The 24,307-nt window shown below is 39.0% G+C and overlaps 1 protein-coding gene and 2 long non-coding RNA genes across 20 annotated transcripts in view; 2 read left to right on the forward strand and 1 right to left on the reverse strand.

Annotated features, from left to right (window-relative positions):
* The window catches only part of LOC109498755, a 47,523-nt gene extending 33,569 nt beyond the window's left edge, over positions 1-13,954 (reverse strand). For 3 of the 4 annotated variants that reach the window (XR_006596363.1, XR_002155645.3, XR_006596364.1), the window contains exons 1-3: positions 12,173-13,649; positions 6,488-6,565; positions 4,932-5,061 (exon numbers count right to left, since the gene is read on the reverse strand). This is a non-coding gene — a long non-coding RNA (uncharacterized LOC109498755). Of the gene's footprint in view, positions 1-4,931; positions 5,062-6,487; positions 6,566-12,172; positions 13,650-13,795 lie in introns of those variants that run through there. The other variant, XR_006596362.1, reaches the window with a different exon arrangement.
* DLC1 (DLC1 Rho GTPase activating protein) overlaps positions 1-24,307 on the forward strand; it is a 484,735-nt gene that overhangs the window by 80,258 nt on the left and 380,170 nt on the right. Inside the window, exon 1 of one of the 15 annotated variants that reach the window (XM_023252419.2) lies at positions 19,155-19,278. The exons of the other annotated variants lie outside the window; for them this stretch is intronic. The gene's annotated coding sequence lies outside the window, so the exon portion shown is untranslated. Of the gene's footprint in view, positions 1-19,154; positions 19,279-24,307 lie in introns of those variants that run through there. 15 annotated transcript variants of the gene reach the window in all.
* LOC123384792 lies at positions 14,003-19,279 on the forward strand. Its single transcript, XR_006596368.1, has 2 exons — positions 14,003-14,084; positions 19,153-19,279. It is a non-coding gene; the product is annotated as an uncharacterized LOC123384792 (long non-coding RNA).

The raw sequence follows: 24,307 nt of genomic DNA on the forward strand, positions 1-24,307 counted from the left end.
TTCTGTTCGATAGTGAATGAGTATTAAAATACCTTTGAATTGGCAATTTACCATTTTAGAGCTTTACCAAGGAAAATAGTAGAGCAAACTCATAAACGTGCAGAAACGTTTATCATTGTATTGTATGTTACTGACAAAAAAGAATGTAAATTTCCATCAATAAGAAATGCTTAATTATTGTCTGTCTATACTTTGGAATGCTATGCAGCCATTAAAAGATAGAGGGAGATCCATGTACACTAACTGAATGATCTCATGATACAGCACATCTGGCAAAAGGCAGGGGCAGACCTGGATGTGTAGCACGTACCAACCTTATATGACAAAATGTGTATATTATAGATAAAAATATAAATACAAATAGGAACGGGGGTATAAACCCCTCTATGTGGTTAAATAAGACTATGCAAAATCCTGGCTATCTAGGCATAAAATTATTAATAGCAGTTATTTTGAAAGAATGGAATTAAAAGTATAGAAGCAGGGGATTTTCACCTTTTCCCCCATATAATTGTTATAAAACATGTTAGAAATATGGATGAAATGCATGCAATGAACAGAAGTACAAAAGCAAAATAGTACTAGATATATAAAGTATTTGGAACATGTTCTGCATGGCACAAAATGACCTTTATATAGTTATTATGACTATCATTACTTCTATGAAATAGAAACAAGTATGTATAAAGTTTTTCAAAATGTCAACAAGAATTCTAGTCAACTACTCCATTCATAATACCAGTGCACATCATTTAAAACAGATAAGCCTTGGGGCGCCTGGGTGGCGCAGTCAGTTAAGCGTCCGACTTCAGCCAGGTCACGATCTCGCGGTCCGTGAGTTTGAGCCCCACATCGGGCTCTGGGCTGATGGCTCAGAGCCTGGAGCCTGTTTCCGATTCTGTGTCTCCCTCTCTCTCTGCCTCTCCCCCGTTCATGCTCTGTCTCTCTCTGTCCCAAAAATAAATAAACGTTGAAAAAAAAATTAAAAAAAAAACAGATAAGCCTTTTGGGGAGACACACAAGCCACATTTTCATGTCTAAGGTGTTAGGGACCCAGATGCGAAAAAGAATTTGCTTAATTGTCTGTATCTTTAAAACTATTTGTCAGCCATGGTGACAGCTTTAAGATTAGTGCATGTAAAGGTGAAGTAGAATATAAAGTAATAAATTTTTAGAGAACTTTAATCAGCTTATTATCTGATGGTCATATGAGTGAGCCAAATCCTTCACTGAATTTATGAGCATGATTTTTTTTTGGGGGGGGGTCAGGATATAATCAAGGTTCTAAGACTTGTAAAAAAAATAAAACTCAAGTAGAGCTTCTAAGAGTAATCCTGAGAATGTACTGAAATAGCATTATACTAGAGATATAATTGTATGTTACATATACATTATCATTTCTTGAAATCTATAAATCTTGGCGGGCATTCACTGTTTTGCATGCTGTATTTTTGTTGTTGTTGTTGCTTTCCAATGTTATCTCTGGCCATCCAAGGATGGCTACACATGTATTTATTAAGCATCCCAAGTGGAGAGGGCTACATTTGTAGTGTATATAAATATCAATCTTTTAAGCTAATAATTCTCCTCAATATGATGAAATATATAATTAAAGTGAAGCCAATGAAATCAAAGGAAAACCAAGTAGATTAGGAGCAGACATTAGCAAATGAGTCAGAAGGTCATGTGGCATACGACCAGCATTTATAGGGTGTGGGTAAGTCTTTGGGGTAAGGCAGCTGGTTCAGGGCAATTCTCAGAGACAAATTCCACAGAAATCTGGAGGAGGGAGACACTCTAAGAAGTGGTCTCTTTAAACCAAATGAGATGTGAAGATGGAAAATATGTAAGGAAAGGCTTGAGGTTAGACTTTTTTAAAGAACTAGTGTATTTGTTCTTGATGGTGGTTACCTAATTAAAGAGAGTCCAACATTTAGTCTTCTCTAGAGACTATTTAAGTAGTTCCCAAAGTTTTGCATAGCCGTAATAGTTATATAAATGTATGAACATAGTTTTATTTGCTCACACAAAATATAATCCATATTACAAAGCGACATAAACTCCAGAATATAATGCAAAAAGGATCTGAACCTTGAGAAGACACCTGATTCCACATTCGAACAAAAATCTCACGTCCGAGCCAGTAAACTAAACTGTATCATTTTTGCTGTAGTTTTGACGGCTGTCATAGAAAACCAGCATAAAAGTGGCTTAAATCTAACCTCTTTTTCTCACATACACATAATAATTGGGTATAAACAGTACTGGACCAATATGTAGCCTCTATGTTTTCACAGCCCCAGACCCTTTCCATCTAACTGTTCTACCGCCTTGAGCCCTTATTGAGAGTCAAGTCGGTGGGAAAAGGAGGGAGTGCAGGGGTGGCCACAGTCCCGTGTAAGGCAGGACCCAGAAGGTGCACACTTCTTTTTCTCCCACATTTCATGTGCTAGAGTTTAGTTACATGGGCATACCTAGCAATAAGGGCTGAGAAATGGAGTCTGCATTCTGGGTAAGCAGGCGTCTGCTAAAAATTCTATTATCAAAGAATAAGGAGAAATGTTATATTATCACCCATACCATTAAATATGTTGAGGAACAACACTCTAACAAATTTATTCCAGTACATCATGGCCTGTGGTGAAAGGAATAAACAGGCTGCTGTATGTTAGGTGGTGTTTTGTATACATACTTAATTTCACACTACAGAATACCTTCCTGTGTTAGGAGACTTTTCAAAGTGATGTTGATCAAATGCTACACTTTGTTAATGGAAAACTCCCAGGAATGAAACATTATACTGTATATACTGTACTTTATCCCTGGACAAGTGTAATATATTAATTAGAAATGACTGATAAAATCAAGTCTTTTCTCCTTACCCTATCTCTAACATATGTATAAATTCAGTAAAAGCACACTTCTACTTGAAACGACCTTCTCATTCCTTTCTATGACCTTCTTGTTTTTTCCTGTCTCCTGACTGCCAATGTGGGAGCCTTGTAGCATGAGGAGGCTGTCAATGACCAATGGGTGACATAAAGAACAGTGTAAATCATGGAAAAGATAGAATGGGCCAAGATAGGAAGCCAGCTGGAAGAATACAAAAGGGAAGGAAAAAAATTGTCTAAGAAATAAAAACAAAAGGATGGTTAAGCCAAAACCCCCAGATATGCTGAATGAAAGCAGGGACTAGTGGAAGAATTAGGCTTTGTTAAGAAGCCTACTATTATTTGACAAAAAGGAAGGAATACAAAGCAGAGTAAGTATATGTACCCCTGCAGATAGATTCATAATGTATGATTTTATACTGAGTTCCCAGGGTTTTGAAACAGATAATCCTGTTGAGTAGATTATACTGTTTTTAAACTTTGTTTTCCTGGCTCAAGGATTAGGACTGGCAGAGAAAAGTCACCACCAGGGGGAAAGCGGGCATGTAGAGAGGTAACTAGGTCTTCCCAGCCATATTTTAACTGGGTTTGTGTCTCAGATAAACCTGGCAATTTTGCGAGCAGCTCGTTTTGTGTTGTTAGGCCACTGAAAACCATCGAATTGTTTTATGCCATTTAAACTAGTGTTTGCCTTATGAACAACTAGAAAGCCGGAAACATATCTGCAGACATTGGGGGCTCAAATATTTTGCCTCATAATATACTATGTTTATTGTATAGTATATCGTATATCGTATTGTATTGTATAGTATAGTATATAGTCCCCAAAACACTACTGGAGTGTTCTCAAGTAAGACTTCTGTTTGACTCACACTTCAGGCTAGCACGGAAGGGAAAGAGAAAGAGTGCAGAGAAAGAGAAAAGGGGTGGGGCAGAGGAAGGGGAGGAGAAGGAAAAGGGAAAGAGAGAAAGAGAGAACAGAGGGGAGGATAAGTTATATTAGGTTACCAAGAGAAGCACCAGTCAACAGCAAGGAGAAGCAAAGCTCCAAGCCCTTGAGAAAAGTGGATTTCTAGCAGCTGGAGTCAGATTCTATTTCAGCACAATGCGCTTATGGTGATCACCAGCACGAGTTTAGCAAGGAGACAAGGAACACGAATTTGATTCCAGGGCTCATAGAGCAGGTGGAGAGGAATTATTATTATGGGTTCACATGAGGAACTCTGCCGAGTAGGGCCAGTGTTCGCCAGCTCACCTCCACCAGGCTCAGGTGAAGCCCCAGTGAGCCACTATCTCAAGATCCCCAAATGGTTTCACTTTGGGGGGACTTTTCCAAATTTCCTCAGCCAAGTTAGTTGCTTGATTCTCTCCTCATTCACAGAGGACTTCTCTCTTTTGTAACCTTTACTATAAAATCATTTGGTCCCACCACTGCTAACTAAAACAGAAACTTGGTGGGACCAGTGTTGTGTCTGTAGAGGTTCAGATTTGTGTCTGTAGCATTCAGCCCAGTGCTTAGAACTCCATTCATCAGCATTTGAATGAATGAATATTGGTGTTATGGTAAAGAATTTATTTTCAGAAGACGAAATCAGATGTCAAGAGCCTAAGAATAAAGACGCAGAAAAAGTGGAATCATACAACCCAAATCAGAAAACAGATAGCTCATGCTTTGTACTATAACCTCCTCTCTGTGCTCCCTGCTATTTTCATGCTAAAACAGAGCATGAGAGAAGAGGAAGAAAAGAACTATGTAAAATCTGGTTCTCCGAGGCAATCTTTGAGTTTGATTATTATTACCATTGATCTCAAAACAACAAATTAATTGTAACTCATTGGTGCATAGAAATCTGAGGGGTAAATGTTATTTAGAATCTACTCAATTGTTTCCAGAGAGTAATGGGCAAGAGTAAGTGTAGAGAAGGAAATATTAGCTTATCCATTCACTTTTATTTTTAATTTTTATCCTTTAATTTTGTATATAGAAGGTATATATTAATACAAACGTATATATGTTACAGTTTATAAGGAAATACTCACTGAGGAGCATATGACTGAGAATGTTGGGAGGCCACTGGTTCAGAAATCCTCCAGCTTTTCTGGTTCATGTCATTCTGAGGAAGTCAGGAGTGGAGTGGAGGGGAAATGACAGGAAAAATAGAGTAAGAGACTGAAAGATAAATGAGTAGGAGAGATTAAGGGATTTGTTTAGAAAGTGTCACACCACAGTAAATTTCTTTGTAATTTATATTGTGAAAACCACATAAAGTAGGGAGATTTGTTGCCAGGTGCCTCTAAGGCAGAAAAAATATACTCTGAATGAGAGCAATTAGATCTGGATGTTTCTTGTTCCAGATTTTTTTTTAAAAAAAGTAGTTATGATGTGCGATGGGCCTCTGATCCAAGCAGTGCCTTGAATCAAAACTTCAAATTTACATTCTTAGTAACAAGATCATTAATAAATTCACATTAATCCAACATCAGCTTTTATTGGAGCAAGAATTAATACACGTTTATGATGTTATTTTAAATAATTAATGGGTATTTCAGAGCCAGTTGCACATTAGAGGCAAGCGTAATAGTGAAACTGATTTAGTTTCTTCCTCGTGGATTTCTGTTACTAGAAACCAGGACCAGCTTATTAATCTTATAATACCAACAAAACCGCCATAGGTTTTGGCTCCCTCCCTCGACGAAATGCCAATATCCACAAAAGTTGGGATAACTAACATAGCCTACAGAACAGGGCCCTGCCTCTGTTATCTGGGCGCTAAACACAGTGCTGCCCATGGAATCTGTTCACTTTCTGGCTCATGTTCTTAGAAATAAAGTACTTCTCCCTGCTGCCAACAAGATCTCTATTCCACAGATAGTTTTCTAACTGTCAAGAAAATTAGAGTGCCACTTTCGAGATAACCTCGCAATTTTCAAAGGAAACATAAGCAAATAGGAAAATACACTTTTATTATTTTTTTTTCTGTCCTGTATCTACATTGGCAGAGGAATAAAACTAGTGATTAACGAAGCTCTTCAATTTTGGGTTCTATCTTTTGAGCCAGTGGAGCTTTAAAAGGATTTTATAGACGTTAAAAGTTTTATATACATTAAAAGTTAACCCAGGCACTTCAAAACAAGTTGAAATAGCATTATTATTTGGTCTAGAAAATGAATAGCTTGGTCTGAGCTTGATTTTCTAATCAAGAAAATAAGCTATGGTGAGGAGAAAGAGCATAATCTAAATTAAAGTATGTTATTTAATCTTTGTGAAACTTCTATGTCTCTAAAAAAAAATGGAGGCAACATTCCCTATATCACAAGGTTGCTAGAACATTAAATGAGATAGAAAATGTGATTAAACAGCTACCTAATAGAACTACTGTAACAATCCATTCTTTACCAAAATTCAAGGTGGGTTGAGAGTTGAATAACTGAACACTTGCAGGCAGAATCTATATTCACAGCATAAATAGCATCCAGGGTCAGTAGCTAGTTTAACTGGAGATTTCTCAAGTGCTGCATGGTCCATGGTAAGCCTTCACACCTTCTACACTATGGGGATGCCTAGAACCAAGTAAGCATAGAACTGCTTCCCTCACCTGTAGCTTTGTAGTCTTGTATGTTACTGGTTTTCTCTGTGCTTTGGTTTTTTCATCTGTATAATGGAATACTTCACTCTGTTGTTAGGAACATTGAATGTTAATATATACAAGTAATTAAAACAGTGCCTGGCTCATAGACAACACTATGGACTTTAGCTACCCATAGTAGTTGTTTTGTTCTTTGTTTTACTAAATTGCCCTTGTTATAGATCTGAGAGTAAGCTAAACTTGTCTGGGAATAAGTGTGGGGAAAGATTGATAAAAGTTGAGAGAGGATTTAGTATCATACAGTATATCATATCCTATACTGTATCATATCATCATATAGTAAAGCCTGGAATATGCATTCATTAACTAAATAAATATTAAGTACATTCTCTTTCTCCACACTTGGTTGTGTGCAGTATAAGATCTGAATAAAACTCATATATACATCCTTATGTAAAGGCACTTCCATATTCAAAGGGCTAAGTCACATAAATAACAAATGACAAAATATTCAGTTAAATTAACTTTAATAACTATTACTTTTAGAACCTCATATAATATTAGGTTTGGAACCACAAGTATAGTAACACCATGGTTCAACCTAATCCAAGGAAGAAAGTATTGAGATCTATGGAACTAAAAGCATTACAAGCTTCCCTGTGAGGAAGTCAAAGAAGGTTTCACCAAGTGATGCCTCAGCTGAGCTTTGAAAGATGCAAAGACTGTGCCCTTGAGAGAATGAAGGAGAGGAATCTCTCTGTCCTTACTTTAATATTCTTGGAAAATTAAATTTTACTATTTTTTTAATACACAGACTTCAGTCTTAGGGTAAGTGAAATAAACCAATACTTCAAGAAAGTCATTTGCAAACAGTCACTTTTAAATGCTAAGGTGTGTTTTCCAAACTATTTCGTGGTGATATAAACATCAAAAGAGGAGAACAGCACTTCATATGCCATACTTTAGCTGAGGCAAAGCAGCTGTTTTCGTACTTAGATTTTTAGTTTCGTCATTTCTGGGCTTACTTTACCTAAAATAAATAAATAAGTAAATACATCATCTGATTTCATCATATGAGTGAATCCTGGGAAAAAAAAGTGCTAGATATGTTAATTTCCTCCCAGCTAGTATTTGATTAGTTTGCAGAGAAGTGAAATGAAGATTAGGGATGTTTGCTTGATGACTAAAGCATTATCAGGAAATGTACTCACAAAATGGCTCCGCTGTAAGATTGTGGTCAGACAGCAGTACGCAGTAATTTTCTGACCCTCATAGATATGTAAGAATCATCAACGGAGTGCCACTGGTTAATTTATTCATGGTGGACAATCATAACAAGGGGATTTAACAGCATAATTCATCAAAACCATAAGAAGTAAAAAAGCAAGAGCATAATTCCATTTTTAAAAAAAATCAGGGGCGCCTGGGCGGCTCGGTCGGTTATGCGTCTGACTTCGCCTCAGGTCATGATCTCACGGTCCCTGAGTTCAAGCCCCGCGGCGGGCTCTGGGCTGATGGCTCGGAGCCTGGAGCCTGCTTCGGATTCTGTGTCTCCCTCTCTCTCTGCCCCTCCCCCGTTCATGCTCTGTCTCTCTCTGTCTCAAAAATAGTAAATAAACGTTAAAAAAAAATAAAAAAAAAAATCAATTCTAATTACAATGTTTCACATCCCACCCACATATTGGCCTAGTGCGCAATTGGAGATTTTCTTCAGAGTCGCTTGGAAAAGGAACCCAAAGGTGTTTCAGCCAGAACATAACAGATGAGAAATGTACTTCATGAATATCTGATAAAAGTTCAAATTTCGATTTTCATCTTGAGTTTCAATGAAGAAATCCTTTAATAATAAAATCACATAGGGGTGCCTGGGTGGCTCAGTCCATTAAGCTTTCCCACTTTTGATTTTGGCTCAGGTCATGATCCCACGGTTTGCAAGATGGAGCCATATGTGGGGCTCTGTGCTGACAATGCAGAGCCCGCTTGGGATCCTGCTCATTCTCTCTCTCTCTCTCTCTCTCTCTCTCTCTCTCTCTCTCTCTCTCCCTCTCTCTCCCTCTCCCTCTCCCTCTCCCTCTCCCTCTCCCTCTCCCTCTCCCTCTCCCTCTCCCTTTCTCTCAAAGTAAATAAGCTTTAAAAGATAAGAGGGCATAGTCCCTATGAGTGATGTGAATTGTCTGATGGATGACAATGTATTCAGAGGACGGCACTCGGACCACGCTGTTCATCCCCTGTTGTTACACAAAGAAAGACTGGTGCTCACGCTTGGTGGGCTGATGACAACCTTCATTTTCAACACCGTTATTTAGATGTTATTTAGATTAAATGTCAACTTGTGCCGCAAAATCCATTCTATGAATTTTTGAATGAGTTAAACTTTTTCTTGAGAGAATTGTGAAGTGTATAAAGCCTATATAGCAGGAATATTAAGGATAAAATAAGTTTACTTAACAAAAATATTACATATGTATATACATATGTAAATTAATATATAATACATATATAAAATTATATATGCATATAAATTAACTTTCAATATCTGCAGTAATCAAGCACAATCTGGGATGCAATATTTGGCTTCCTGCAACAACGCAGTCTTTATTGATACTTGCAGTAGAGGATGTGACAAAACACAGAGGAACTAAGTGGTTACTACCACAGGAACATTAGCAAGCTGGCTGGTGGTATTCTACTCCCACATGTTTCCAAGGGAGATGTAAAAGGAAACCAGATGGAGGCTAGGCCTCTGCAGTAAATATCACCTTCGAAGTCTGTGGACCATTTTCTCACTCCCCCCCCACCGCCAGCCTCCCACCAAAGGCACAGGGACGTGGAGTTGGGGCAACACAGCACTGGTCTTCTGAGCTCTCGGGTGCAGTGTGTATTTGCCATTGTGCATTAGGACTGTAATTTCAATCCATTTCTCAATACTATCATCCCTTGCATCTTGTCTACATTTTTTTTAACGTTTATTTATTTTTGAGACAGGGAGAGACAGAGCATGAACGGGGGAGGGTCAGAGAGAGGGAGACACAGAATCTGAAACAGGCTCCGGGCTCTGAGCTGTCAGCACAGAGCCCGACGCGGGGCTCGAACTCACGGACCGCGAGATCATGACCCGAGCCGAAGTCGGCAGCTCAATCGACTGAGCCACCCAGGCGCCCCAACATCTTGTCTACACTTTACTGTAAGATAGTAGCATGATGTTTAACGTCCCGTCCTATGTTGATTTACCCGACAAGGAAGATGTAATTCACTTGCCTAGACTGTTGTAGGCAGCATCCTACAAACAAATATGGGGTGAGAGACAGAATCTGCTTTTCATAGGTTCAGGGAATGTTCCAGCTGGAAGAGACTTTAAATACTCTTGCATTTCACTGTAACTGGAATAATGTGTGTGTATTGACAAGGCCAAGGAGCTATAATTTAGAGTGTTAATAGTGGTATGTCCTGTTACCAACGTGAAGCTGCTGCCCCACAGAGAAGATGCTGAGTTGCATATTATCACGGAGAAGCTATAATTTAAAAGCAATCAGAAAGAATTGGCCAACATCAAAATGTAACACAAACCTAATATTAAGGTTTTTTTGAACGATGAAAGGAAATGTTTTATCCTTCTATTTCAGACATTTGTCCTCTCGGTGTGCAGAAAAAAAAACCACACAGCTTTGAGAATTTAACTACCATTTCAGGTATATGCTGACAAGAATATAAATTTTGAAAAACTGAAAATAGAGTCTAAAATGAAGTTTATTTTTCTCAGCTTCTTCCAGTTTCTAGTTTTATAATAAAAAGTCTTTCCTGAGGCATGAATTTTCCTTTAATTCAATTATTCTGTACTCTCTCCCTGCGACCAACAGAGACTTTTATCATAAATATTATCTCTGTCCACTTAGAAGTTACAAAGTGGTTTCTCTCAGATGTCTTCAGTGTTTGGGTTGAGGCATGATAAATTTTAAACAAGCTGAAAAGTATTTCAAACAAGTTCCATACTGTGAGCAATCATTAAAGAGGCAAGGAGAGAAAGGAAATTAGCCAGCAGATTTCAGTATTATCTTCACGCAAAAATTTTTAAACATATTAGTGATTATGTAAAGTGCTACGTTTTTATACTTAAAATTTGACATAGACTAGAAACAAAAAGTATGCTAAGTTGTCCATCAGCCTATTCTAGGCAACTTAAAATGGAAATAAATCTGCTCTTCACATGCAATACATTATAGTTATTATCATCTTAAATTTCCAAACCTGAACACTAAGATGATTTATTTTATTGATAGAAGATAAATAAGCAAGAGTCATATGGTTTACAGGAAGCCAGTTGATTATGAAATTTAATTTCTAACTTTTCAGATAAATCTTTTCATTTTTAAAAAAAGTTTTTTTATATTTTATTTTTGAGAGAGAGAGAGAAAGACAGAGCACGAGTCGGGGAGGGGCAGAGAGAGGGAGACACAGATTACAAAGCAGGTGCCAGGCTCCTGGAGCTGGCAGCACAGAGCCCAACACGGGGCTCGAACCCACTAACAGCGAGATCATGACCCGAGCTGAAGTTGGCCGCTTAACCGACTGAGTCACCCAGGCACCCCTAAATCTTTTCTTTTTTTAATGTTTATTTATTTTTTGAGAAAGAGAGAGAGACAGCGTGTGAGTGGGGAGGGGCAGAGAGAGAGGGAGACACAGAATCCGAAGCAGGCTCCGGGCTCTGAGCTGTCAGCATAGAGCCTGACGTGGGGCTCAGGAACTGTGAGATCATGACCTGAAGTCGGAGACTTAACTGACTGAGCCACCCAGGTGCCTCATAAATCTTTTCATTTTTAAGACGACCAGATTTACACAGGACATGTCAATAATTAAGTCACTATGCTGATGTAGAGACTTCTACATGTGAGCTTCTGCCCAATATCTGCCTCCAGTATTCCCTTCTAAAGTCAGAGCACTGTACAATACCGGGCTGGAACCCTCGTTATCGCACAGATCATTGTAGCAAAGCTCGGTGCACATAAAGTTGTTTGAGGTAAGGGAGGGTGGGTAGGATGATATAGGAGAACAAGGAGAACTGCAGGCTCAGAGAATGAAAATTTGTATGCCAGTAGTTGTTATCAAAATACATGGAAGTCAGGTAAAATCTGTTGTTTATGAGGAGAGACTAAAACAATATAATGAATAATAAAAATGGCTGCACTGTGGTTTCCTACATAATATGAGGGCTCATAGAAGAAATACAAGAGTCAATCTCTACTCAGAAGCAAATACAAGTTCATAGGACCTAGGAACCCTTGCTGTTGGAAGGGAATGGAAAGTAGTCACAAAGTCCTGCTTAAAATACCAAAGAGGTGTAGCCAACACACTTAATGGTGAATAATAACCTTGTCGGGGGATTTTTGTTGTTGTTCTGCATTTCAAATACAAGGAGTTTTACTTGACACGGCGTTTTCAAGTAGTTATTACCATTTCAACCACTTAACAATAAACCTTGATTCGGAAAGAATTATTAGCAAATTCACAAATATTTCCTCCTGGGCCCGGCCGGTCCACTTGCAGGTGCCTCCTGATCTCACTTCCGTGTGTCAGTCCTTAAGTCCCACTTCCTGTTTTGGGCAGTGGGCACCCAGGTGGGAAGCAGCAGACGGATTTTCCCGAAGCACACTACTGTTTGCTTTTGGGGGCTGCTTATATTCACAGTCACCTATTTACCTTCTCTTAACTGCTGCCGCCTCCGTTCTTTCTGCACGGAATGCCACTGCCACTTGATAACACCCTTCTGCATTCCTGACCTGCTTCTCGTGTAACTTTTTGAGACCCAAGAACCAAACAGGTGCGTATCATTAAGAGTGAGTCATAAGCAATAGACACCCCCCCCCAGATGTACAGTCCCACCCTTTCACTTAGGAAGGAGATGGAAAAGCCAAATTTACTTTGAAGCAATGCAAATTAAAGTGTGCCCACGGCTCTAAGAGCTAAAGGAAATCAACCCATTTGTCAAAGATGTGTTTCAGAAATTCAAAGTGTTTATCAAAAACTGTTGCCGGATCCCTATTGTTACCCCTCCCTTTCTCTCTCTTTTTTTTTCCTCTTTCTCTGCTGGGCTAGTCATAGTTCCAAAAAGAAAGCGCAGATGAAAAGTTGAGACCTTTGGAATCCCACTTCACTTTGGAAACACTGTAGAAATGCACTCGCGAGTTCAGCTGTGACTAACAATAGTTATGAAAATAATTCTGCATCCTCAGTATTTCTCATCCCAATCCCCTTAATCCCCTCACCATCTCTTGCTCAAATTACTGCAACATCATCCTGATTTCTTTGGCTCCAGTCCTAAGCCCCACAAATCCACCCTCCGTACGGCCCTCCAAATTATCTTTACCCAACGGAAAACCGTCCCCCTGACCACCGCCCCCACCGCCGTAGCTTTAAAATCCCAATATTCTAGACAAGGTTTTCAAGGACAGTCACATTCTGGGCCCTGTTTACCTTTGTAGTCTTTTCCGCTTTTCCTCGTCTCACATTGACTAGGCACGTTAAACGTCTCTCAGTTATCGAAACTCAGCATACTTTGTTTCTCACCCATAAAGCTCCCCCAGCCCACCTTCCTGCCCCTGGCAGTCTTCGGGTTTCACCGTACATGTCACTTCACTCAAAAAGTCTCCCCCGAACCCCTCAGACTGAATTAGAGCCTCCTTCTAAGTATCATCTGTGCCCGCCGTAACCCTCTGTACATACCCTAGCCTAGCACTTAATCACACAGTGTTGGAATTATCTATTCATACCCATATTGTAGTGGCTGAATTGTGCAGCTCCCCCCCCCCCCCAATAGGAGCATACCCTAACCCAGGAACCTGTGAATGTGACCTCGTTGGGAAAAAGCGTCTTTGCGGATGTGATTAAGAATCTCAAGATGAGATCATCCTGGATTTCCTGGGTGAACCCTACATCCAATGCCAAGGGAATTTATACGGGGCCGAAGAGAAGACAGACACAGAGGAGAAGCCCATGAGAAGATGGAGGCAGAGATTATGCAGGCAAGGAACTCCTGGAGCTGCCCGAAGCTGGAAAAGGCAAGGAAGGATCCCTTCGCAGAGCCTTGGGAGAGAAAGCACAGCCCTGCCGCCACACTTGGGAGTTCTGGCCCCAGGAACTGGGAGAGAAAAAAGTTCCGTATTTCTTTTTTCTTTTTTTTTTTTTTTTTTTAATTAATTTATTTATTTTGAGAGAGTGAGAGCATGACTGAGGAAGGGGGAGAGAGAGGGAGAGAGACAGAGAACCGCAAGCAGGCTCCGCACCAGGTACACAGAGCCGGATGTGGGCGGGGCTCAAACTCACCAACTAAGAGATCACGCAGGACCTGAGCTGAAATCGAGAGTCAGACACTTAAGGAACTGAGCCACCCAGGCGCCCCCAAGAGGCAGCCTCAGGAAACTGCAGTAGTCGCTCCTTAACCGTGTCTTCGGCCAGCTACCTGCGGCCAACCGCCTCCGGAAGCACAGGCCCCGCCTTCTGACGCAGCATCTTAACGTCAGTAGTCACTGGGGTAGGTCCCAGCCCCTGTGTCATCGCCTCGCTGCCCCTCTGCACATGCGCGTTTTATTGTCTCCCATCCTCCCGGGGAAGGGTGAGTACACTACAGTGAAATATTTTGAGGCAGAGTCCGAATTCACCTAAGTTTGTTTGCAGTATATTGTGAGACTCGTTCGACGTCCTTATTCGTTGTTAATCTGCTGTGCCTCGTTTATAAATTAAACTTTATCGGAGGTGTGTGGTATGCATGGGGGGAAAAAACCGCATCTAGGGGGTTTGGTACTACATGCGGTCTCCAAAATCCTCCAGGGGTCTTGGAACTTTCCCCAGTGGGCCAGCGAGGGGGGGGGAGGGTACTTCTCTAGCACACAGACCTAACCTCAAACTAAATTCCTGGGAGGCCGCGACCAGCACGCTTCGAGTTTATTCACCGTTCTCCCCCTCGTGCCTACCTTGTGCTGGCACACGGTGTGTGCTTACTACACACACGAGGGCTTGAAGGATTATTACATTTTGTAGAACGAGGGCCCGAGGGGAGACAAGCACAGTGTGTTGACCATTATCTTCGTGGACAGTAATAATTAACGCTTTTTTTTTTTTTTTTTTACCGCTTTCTTGTTCCAATTGAATCACTTAATCAGTTTTTCCTCATCTTTTATTTCATCTGATAGTTCTTTGGAAATTGTCATAAAAGTAACTGTAAACGATAGCAAATACCATGGGGACATTTCTACAGAAAATGTAGCTTATTTTCTTTGAGAGATAACATGCCGGCCATAATTATAAGTAATTATATGAAGTAAAAATGCCTGAATCAGTTCCAAGCTTTAAATTGCCTCACTGCTCAACTTGAGAAAAGACACTCCCAGTAAGATAGCACTGGTGTATTTACCAATTCCATATTTTTTTTCTTTTTATAAGTGATACATGCACATGGCCAAAAAAAAGTATAAAATGAAGTTGAATTTCCTCTCCGACTAGTCCCATTTTTCCAAAGACCGACCTTGCTAACTGTCTCCAATTCTGATTCATTACCTAAGTGACGATAAGTAACTATAAGTACATGCTTTTACCTGGGACTTGGGCTCAGGTCATGATCAAACCATTCATGACTTCAGGCCCTGCATCTGGCTGTCTGCTGTGGGCACAGAGCCAGCTTCAGATCCTCTGTCCCCCACTCTCTCTGCCCCTCCCCCACTTGCACTCTCTGAAAATTAAAAAAAAAATACATGCTTTTATTTATATTTATTAATTAGTGACAGTACATAGGATTTATGCTGTTCACTTGTGAACGATGAGGTATTTCATTCGTGTGCTTAACAGATATCTTTGCTGTATCCGTTTGCTAGGACGGTTGTAACACAGTACCTGAAACTGTGTACTTCAACAGTAGGAATTGCTTGTCATTTTATTGGTTCTGAAGACCCAAAGTCTGAGATCAAGGTGTCAGCAGGGTTAGTTCCTTCTGTTGGCTGTGACAGAATCTGCTCTGCGCCTCTCTCCTGGCTTCTGGTCTTCGGCTGGTCATTTTTATTGCTCTTTGGCTTGCAGACATATCACTTGATCTCTGCGTTTATGTCCACATGGTGTTGTGTCTGTGTCCAGATTTCCCCTTTTTGCGAGGACACTAGTCATTTTGGAATGGAAGTCCATCCTGCTCTGGTATGACTTCATAAATTGTCAACATATGAATTTGTGGGGTGAGGGAGATAACATTCAGCCCACAGCAGTTGCTTATATTATGCTAAGCATAGTTCGATGTAATGGACTAAATAAAACAACGGCTGACAAATTTTCTATCATCCGAAACTTACTTTCAGTGGAGTTTAGTCTTCTCATAATAGTTCAGAGCTTCTCCCCTCTACCTACGGATTTTTATTATTTACGTATTTTTATTTCCTCTGATATTTGCCTTCAGGAATATGCCTACTAAATAAAATGCTCATTTCTCCATTTGTTGATTATTCATTTTAAATAGCATTTCATTCCCATTTCAGAAGTTCGGAAAATGAACACTTATCCCTTGATCTACCTCTCCTCCCCCAGCTGATCCACAGCTGGGTGTTCAAATAGATTCATTTTATTATTCATTGCCCTTTAAAATATTTATTGTTTAAGTCCTATTTTTAACTAGAAATTGTTGCTATTCAGTTACCTAGTTGATAAACAGTTAATTGAGCACTTGCTGTATACCAAGCACTCCTTTGGATGTGAGAGACACAAAATAACATCTTTGCTTTCAAGGACTTACTCTGTAGTACAGGGAAGCAGAAAAGAGATCCAGCAAATGGATAGTAAACCAACTAAGGAGTAGAATGAACAAAGGAAGGAACAGAATCAAAGAGCAGGATCTTAGATACCATATGAAGGAACAGTTTCTAAAGGGAGAGTGCAATCAGAATGTTTCAAATGCTGTGAGTAGCTCACCAAGAAACTTGGCATTTAACAGCATAAAGTCCATTGGCTGGCTTGTTCATAGTTTGGCGGGGGCATAGGTTTATTTTCATAGAGTTCTTAAGACCAAAAGGGAGGACAGGAATTGAAGAAAGTAAGCAGAGCCAGCTATTAAACAATGATTTAATATTTGCTGTAAAAGAAAATGAAGGAAGAGGGTGAAAGCCAGAAGATGTGTAGTCAAGAGAGAATTTTGTAAAATGTTAAATGGGAGAGATTTGGACATCAAATTTGGAAGCTCAAAGAAATGACCCAGTACAGAAAGTATCATTACTACAACAGAGGAGGCAGGAGTGTTGTCCTTGAACTGGTGAAAGAGAAGGGGATCCAGTGGCCAATGGAGGGATTGGGATTAGAAGGAGCCAAAACCCTGTATATGCCACAAAAGCGAAGGTGAAGCAAATGAAGTATGTTTTCTGCTCGCTCTTTGATGGTACTGTATTCATATTTTACAGATGGAGCATTCTGTCAAACCTCTCTGAGAACACTAATTATAGGGATAATTTAATGTGAGGTTTAGAGGTTTTTAATGTGTAATTAGTATTACCTGAATTATTTCTTTTTGTGCAGCAGTCTGTTTCCCTGCAATTGATTTTTCTTAATTATTTAGTGATTTGGGTTCCCTTCCCTTATTATGACCAAGGAGAATTGGATAGCATAGGTGACTGTTGTATGACCCCTCTATGATTTCTGTAGAAATCCATTCTTCTCATAGGAATGATTTATCTCCACTTCTCATGTTTCTATCCTACCTGTATGCTCATCTCTGCATGAGGAGGTACTATAATAAATTCCTTACCATCTCCCTGGATCCAGTCTTTTTCCTCTTATTCTGGTTTATTCTATACAGTATAATCAGATTTAAACTTCCTAAGAAAACGTCGTCACCAGGTTATTTCCCTTCATGAAAAAGCTAAATAATGTCTTGCTTTTTGTCAAATGAAGATAATATCCTCAGCCTGTATTTTAAAGTTCTCTATTTAGTCCTTGTTAAAAGTTTAAGCTTAGTCTCACTACTCTAATAAGTCGTATAGAGACGCACCACAGATCCATGCTGTCCGGCCACCATGGGCTCTTAGAGGCTCTGAGTCACTCTATACATACACCTAGTTCCTCATTCTAGCATTTACCACTTAACTGTTTCAAACTCATTCTATTTCTTAAAGTTCCTGAAGCTACCTCTCCCTCCCTCTCTCCCTGAAAATATCTTCACTGAGGAAATAAGTGAATGATAATTAATCTTTTTAAAATTTTGTTTGAAAGTCAACCTAATAAATGCCCTGATTTGGTGATACCAAATGCACTTTGAGGAACTATGTATTTTCCTTGTGTATTCTCAGTGATCAAAATGGTATAGTGAAAAACTGGGAGTTTTCCAGCCAATGGATGGATGGATGGATGGATGCCTGAGATGAGATGGATGAGTGAGTGTGTACTTCCCCAGCTATAGTTGAATTGTCTCCATTTTCAGTATGGTTGGTGGAGGACACAACTTTCCTTGCTATGGGTCTGGAAGAAGGAAAAAAGATTCCCTCATGGTTATGTCTTTTCATATCCTCCAGTCTACTGTGTTAGTCTTCTTTGATTTTACAGACAGGAGGGAGTGTATTCCATAATAAAATTATAATTGTTTGCATGAACATATATTTTTGTTAATGTATTCAGTCATCAATTCATTTATTTAGCATTATTTTTAGCATATAACATTTAGGCATCATGTTAATTGCTAGATAATCAGAGATGAATATTATTTTCTTTAAGAAATTCAAAAAAAACTTGAAGGATAAAACTTTCCTAACTCTAACACTTAAGGAATATGCTCCATTAGCATGATGACCATTTATCCTTGTTTGTCTGGCCACTCTGCTTTATGCCTGTTGTCGCCACATCGCCTACTTTGCTCCTCCATTCACCTTCTGAAGTGTCCCATTTTATCACCCAAATGGGACCCAGATTACATTGTTGACTTATGCAGTGCCATACTAAAAAGAAGCGGGTTATGGATGTGTATGTAAAAATGAAAATGCACCTTCCTCTTCTAAATTTGTATTTATTAGTGGCGTAAGAAAATCCTGTTGAAATTAGTAGAATATATTTGCTTTTGTTTTTAATTTTTCTAATGTTTTGAAAACCTCAATCCAATATGTTTTGATAGAGATTAAGCTTTAGATAACTAATGCTTTTTTTAATGCTTCAAAAATATCATGGAAAATAAGGCTCTTATAGCTGGATGTTCACAGAAATCTGTGGAAGAGCTAATATTCACAAAACAATAAGTGACACTAATTAGATTTCTGAAGCAATACTAAAATAGCTCATTATATATTCTCTTTAAAGTTCAAAATGTATAAAATACTTATTAGTGGGGCGCCTGGGTGGCGCAGTCGGTTAAGCGTCCGACTTCAGCCAGGTCACGATCTCGCGGTCCGTGAGTTCGAACCCCGCGTCAGGCTCTGGGCTGATGGCTCGGAGCCTGGAGCCTATTTCCGATTCTGTGTCTCCCTCTCTCTCTGCCCCTCCCCCGTTCATGCTCTGTCTCTCTCTGTCCCAAAAATAAATAAAAACATTGAAAAAAAATTTTTTTTTAATAAAAAAATAAAAATAAAATACTTATTAGTTTTAAATTGATACGTTTCACCCATCACAATTCATCTCTATAGCTTCTTTTAGCTTTAAAAGGCAACCTACTCACTTTTCTTATTCCCTAGGAAATGGTAAACTAAGAACTGATTACCTGTAGAAGTTTCTACACTACCCCTTCATAATTCAGTGGAGAACTGGTTATGAAATAATGACCCAACCATGTGGGAACCACAAACAACACAAGATTGAAGGTACTGATGAGTTTAGATCCATTCTCTTTTTATAGAATAATTTCATTCAACACTAATTAGTTTTCTGAGATGACGTCCGGGTCTCTTTGACATCACAGGCTCATTTCTTAGTGCCACATACCCAGTACTTGTCAATCACTGACCATAGTTTATTCTTCTAAAGATTTAAGTAGCAGCCTCAGGGTTTATATTTCCCCAAATTTACCTCAGAGCTGAAATATACCAAAGAGTCTCCCAATCTCTGGAAGAGATTCTGTGGTTATGGTTGTATTTTTTTTTCCTTGTGAAACTACCACTGTTTATAATCTCTATTTTCTATGGTTGCTATTCATAAAAGGGTCTTTTTAAACTTTCTTTCTTTAATTCACTAAGTAAGTCCAAAAATCTCCATGGCTTCTGGGCACATGCTAAGAATAACAGGAAATTCATTATTATAACCAGTGGTATTTAGCCAAAGCCCTGATAGGAAAGATGGCCTTTGCTGAGTCTCAGCATCAGAAAACTAAAATCCTTTTGAACCAAAATTGAATATCAAGGTTTTCTCCAGACTAAAGAGTTTTAGAACTAAACTTTAATTATGAAGATATCTGTACTGTGTTATAGAAAACATCTTTTTTCAAGTCTTTTAAAAACAAATTCAACCCTGACACAACACGTTTAAGTCAAAGAAGGAAAACCAGCTACAAGTATTTAGGAATCTACTACTTTTTTTAGACAAAATTGTAATTTGGTCTTGTCTGTTAAAAAATGCCATTATGTCACTATCAAAATATGTTCTCATTTAATTGTTAATACCTGCACTTTGCGTTGGTATAAACCCACAAGAGACTTAGTGACCAAATAAAACCAGGAAGGAAAATTTAGGCAGTTACTCTAGAGGTCTTTTATTTTCAGTAAGTCAAACTGACACATCTTTGCATAAATACTACAGAAGAGTAACGTGGAACCTGTTATTGTTCTTACGTTATAATGGGGGAGGGCACAGGGTTAGTTACCTCCTAGAAGAGTGTTGTTCTCTTTCCAGCTCTGACAGCACCTGTGACCTGGAGCAAGCCTGTGCCCTCCATAGGATTGTTTCCTCATTGTTCTGGGGAGGGTATTGAATTAGGAAATCTTTCTGTTTCCCCCCAGCTCCCCATTTCTCTGATTCCCACATAGTTGTTTGATAGTAAATTGTGTTTGGTTGTCAGCATAGTGAATGTTGTTTATTTATCAGCATTTACTTTCAAATATTAGAATTTGTCACACAAAGTTGTCACAGCAATGGAAAGATGATAACCGTGTCACTAAAAAACAAGTACTTCAAAAATTTCCTTCTAAAAACCTGTCTTCCTGTTCCATGTGGATGGTTTACTGATAGATTTCACCTGAGCATTGAGTGTCTGTCTTAGTCTCATCAGGCTGCTATAACAAAATACCACAGGCTAGGTGGTTTAAACAATAGACATTGTTTCCTTATAGTTCTGGAGGCTAGAAGTCTGAGATCAGGGTGCCAGCGTGTTCGGATTCTGGCGCGGAGTCTCTTCCTGGCTTATGGGTGGCCACCTTACTTTGTTCTTACGTGGTGGAGAGAGGAAGCTTTGGTTTCTCTCCCTTTTAATAGGATGCTGATTCTGTCATGGAGGCTTTATCCTCACGACCTCATCTAAAACTAATTACTTCCCAAAGGCCTCACCTCCTAACACCATCATATTGAGGATTAAGGCTTCAACATCATTTGGGTGGAAGGAAGAGGTCACAAATACTCAATCTACATGAAGGATCTCTCTTAACATATCAGGTTAGCACGTCACCCTCCGCCTCCACACTCTGATGCTCAGCATCACACAGTCTGCCTCTTGGTGGTTCTCTAATTCCTTCATATTTGTCTCTTCAACTATAACCTCTTTAAGGTAAAGACAGGTTTTCCTTTTTTCCTTACTTTTACAGTGACTAGTATTTAGGCACTTAGTAAATATTTATTGATAGATTGATAAACCCTCTATAGTGCTGAATACAATATTTTGCCAAGAAAAAGTTAACATATTTGTAAGGGATGTGTACTTAGCACTCTTGCTGTAATACCCTCACTAAAACTATCAGTATATTATAACCGTTTAATTATTTAATAGTCATTGTTTGTGTTTCTGATGAATAAGGAACTTCTGCTACTCAGAGGAAATGTTTACATCACCCTGATTTAGTAAATGGCATCGTTTTGTTTAAGACACTAGCATTTCCTGCCAGATGAAGTCCAGGGGTGTTTCTTCCCAATGAAGCATGACCCAGCAAACTGTCAGGGGTTCAACTATATCCTAGGAGACTTGAGCACTGAAGACTTCTGGAGACACAGGCCAAGTCTCATAGTGTGTAAAGAATTCCCAAGGATTGGGGCACCTGGGTGACTCAGTCCCTTAAGCAGTAGGCTCTTGATTTTGGCTCAGGTCATGATCTCACAGTTCATAAGATTGGGTTGGGCTCTGCACTGACAGCACCACAGCCGGCTTGGGATTCTCTCTGCCCCGCCCCCCAACTCTGCGCATGCGCGCGCTCTCTCTCACTAAATAAATAAATAAATAAATAAATAAATAAATAAATAAGAAAAAAAAGAATGCCCAAGGATCAATGGTCATTAATTCAAGATATCTAATGAATTCTTAAGCAAGTGTTGGATTTAATTTTACACTGTTTAGGATAAATTATAGAAAATTAAACATTGAATTAAAACGTAAATATTTCTGCAAGATTTCCAACTTCTTAGCCTCTCTTTCATTCCTTCCTCCAAGAAAATGAACAACCACTCCCTTCATTCAATGTATGTATGCACGTATATATACACGTAAGTCTGTAGCAAGAACAGCATTAGTTTCTTCTGGAAGGAGACTCAGATTCCTAAGGTGAAGGACACTGCTCCCAGTCTCTCAACTATTCCCTGGGAAAGTTAAAAATAAGTCCCACTGAAAAAATAAGTTGGCACTTGTTATTTGAGAAAATTGCTTTATTCCAGGAACTGCCTCATGTAGCAGAAATTTATTTACCATCTGTGTGGACTTTAAAATTTTTCCATCTTAACTGATACACAACTGAAATAGAAACAGACTTTCCGTGCGTAGGTTTTCCACAGGCCTCAATATTTTAAAGGGTGTTAACTAAGAAACTTTTGGGATTTTTGTGGTCCCCAGAGTGGGAGAGCCCCATGACTGCCCCTCAGGTCTAAAATCTCCTTCTGGAGACAGGCCCCAGGCTGATGTCACTAGTGACTTCAGGTTGGGGTGAAAGGGGTGGGGGGACCTGCCAGGGAGCATTCCAGGGACTTTGCTGAAAGGCATTCTTTATTTTAAATGGCCAGTAGAACAGTTACCTAGCACATTATGTTCAAATAATAAAATAAAAATAAAAGTCCCTTGGGCAATAAATGTCTTCTTCCTGAATTGCTTTTAAGTTATGTAGTCAGATAAGACAAATGTGCTTTCCTCTTTTTCAACTGTATCAAAGGGTTATTTTATTCAAATGTTTTATTAAATTTTTCCACAAGAGGAAGTAACTTTGTTCACTGAGGGGAAAAATGAGGTTGAATGGGTGGCTGAACACAAGTAGATTTATTGTTAAGCAGTGCTTTATATAAACTACAGAAAAATCAAGGGAAATCCAAGTGCCACTTTTTATACCAAAAAAGCTGCGCTGCCCAGATGTTCTCCTACAGTATTAAGCTATTCTACCATTATTCTCGAGGACAGAAACTAGAGTGGCTGTATCTCTTTACATTGTATGCTTTCCCTTCAAGAAAACTCAAGAGCTTTGGACCATTTGGTTATCTGTAAAGACTTTATCAAAGCAGTATCTCACTTTTCTAGACATGGAATGTTAATTTAACAACTATTGGAAGGTCAAAATCATGTCCAGTTATGTAGGGTGTATATTTTAATAATATGTTTCTTATTGCAAATTTTGATGCTAATCTTAACATTCAAACATAAATTTCAATAAAACTTGTAGGAGATAGGAAATTACACAACCTATCCATAATTTCCCTTTTCCAAATTCCTATAATTCCTACACTGTTTTAGCATTAACTGTGTGCTGGCACCAGACCTGGACTACATGCATTATCTCATTTAATTGTCACAAAACTTACCAATTTAGTAAAAATTGGTAGATGAAAAATATGAGGCCTTGACAAATAGATAACATACTCCCAGGTCACAGATCAGTTAAGTGTTGGCTTAATTGAGTCAGACCTCCAAAACCCATTATTCTGGCCATAGCTTTAGGATTAGCCATTAATATGGAAAACCCACATCTGATGGAATATATAGGAATTTTTAAAACATCAGTATTAATCTCAGCTTTTAAGGCCGCCTTTAAAATATAGAAGACTTCAGAACTTCAAAGACTGTTGTTTATTTACAAAATTGAAGGAGAGGCACTTTTACTCTTTGACCTATACATTGGAAAGTAGGCCTGTGAAAATTTAAAAAGTAGGGCTGTTACCCAGACTTACAATCACTGTCCAGTTCTTTGTCACTCCTAGAAAACTGTGCTGTTGCATAAAATTCATAAAAGAAAGTATAAGAGAGTGGCTTCCGGAAACAAAATTCAGTTTGATTCCTGGATCTCTTTCTGGTAGTGGCACTGAGAAAGTCATTCATTGCGTTGGTCTCAGTCATCTGCAGGATTGGAGTAACAATGATACATAAGTGTGGGAAATAATTTTCATGAAATCTGTCACAGAGGACGCAAGTCAATGGTAGCAAAGCTGATGATAATCTAACTCATGGAAACTGAGGGGCAGGGATAAGTAGAACTGTGTAAAATATGAGTAAGTATAGTGTGTAAGTACATGTGTGACTGAATACCACCATATTCTATGAAAACAACAGTTGCTCTAACTAGAACAAAAATTCTGATCATGTCCTTATTCTGCCTCCCCTCAACATTAGTATGTTGCTGCTTTGTACAATAATTTGCATCTTTTAATAGCTTTAAGGTAAAAAAGAATATGAAATTGAAGTATAAAACAAAATCAAGAGTCTAATCTCCCACTTAAATT

Source organism: Felis catus, chromosome B1 (assembly GCF_018350175.1).
Source record: "Felis catus isolate Fca126 chromosome B1, F.catus_Fca126_mat1.0, whole genome shotgun sequence".
Classification (NCBI taxonomy): Eukaryota; Metazoa; Chordata; class Mammalia; order Carnivora; family Felidae; genus Felis; species Felis catus.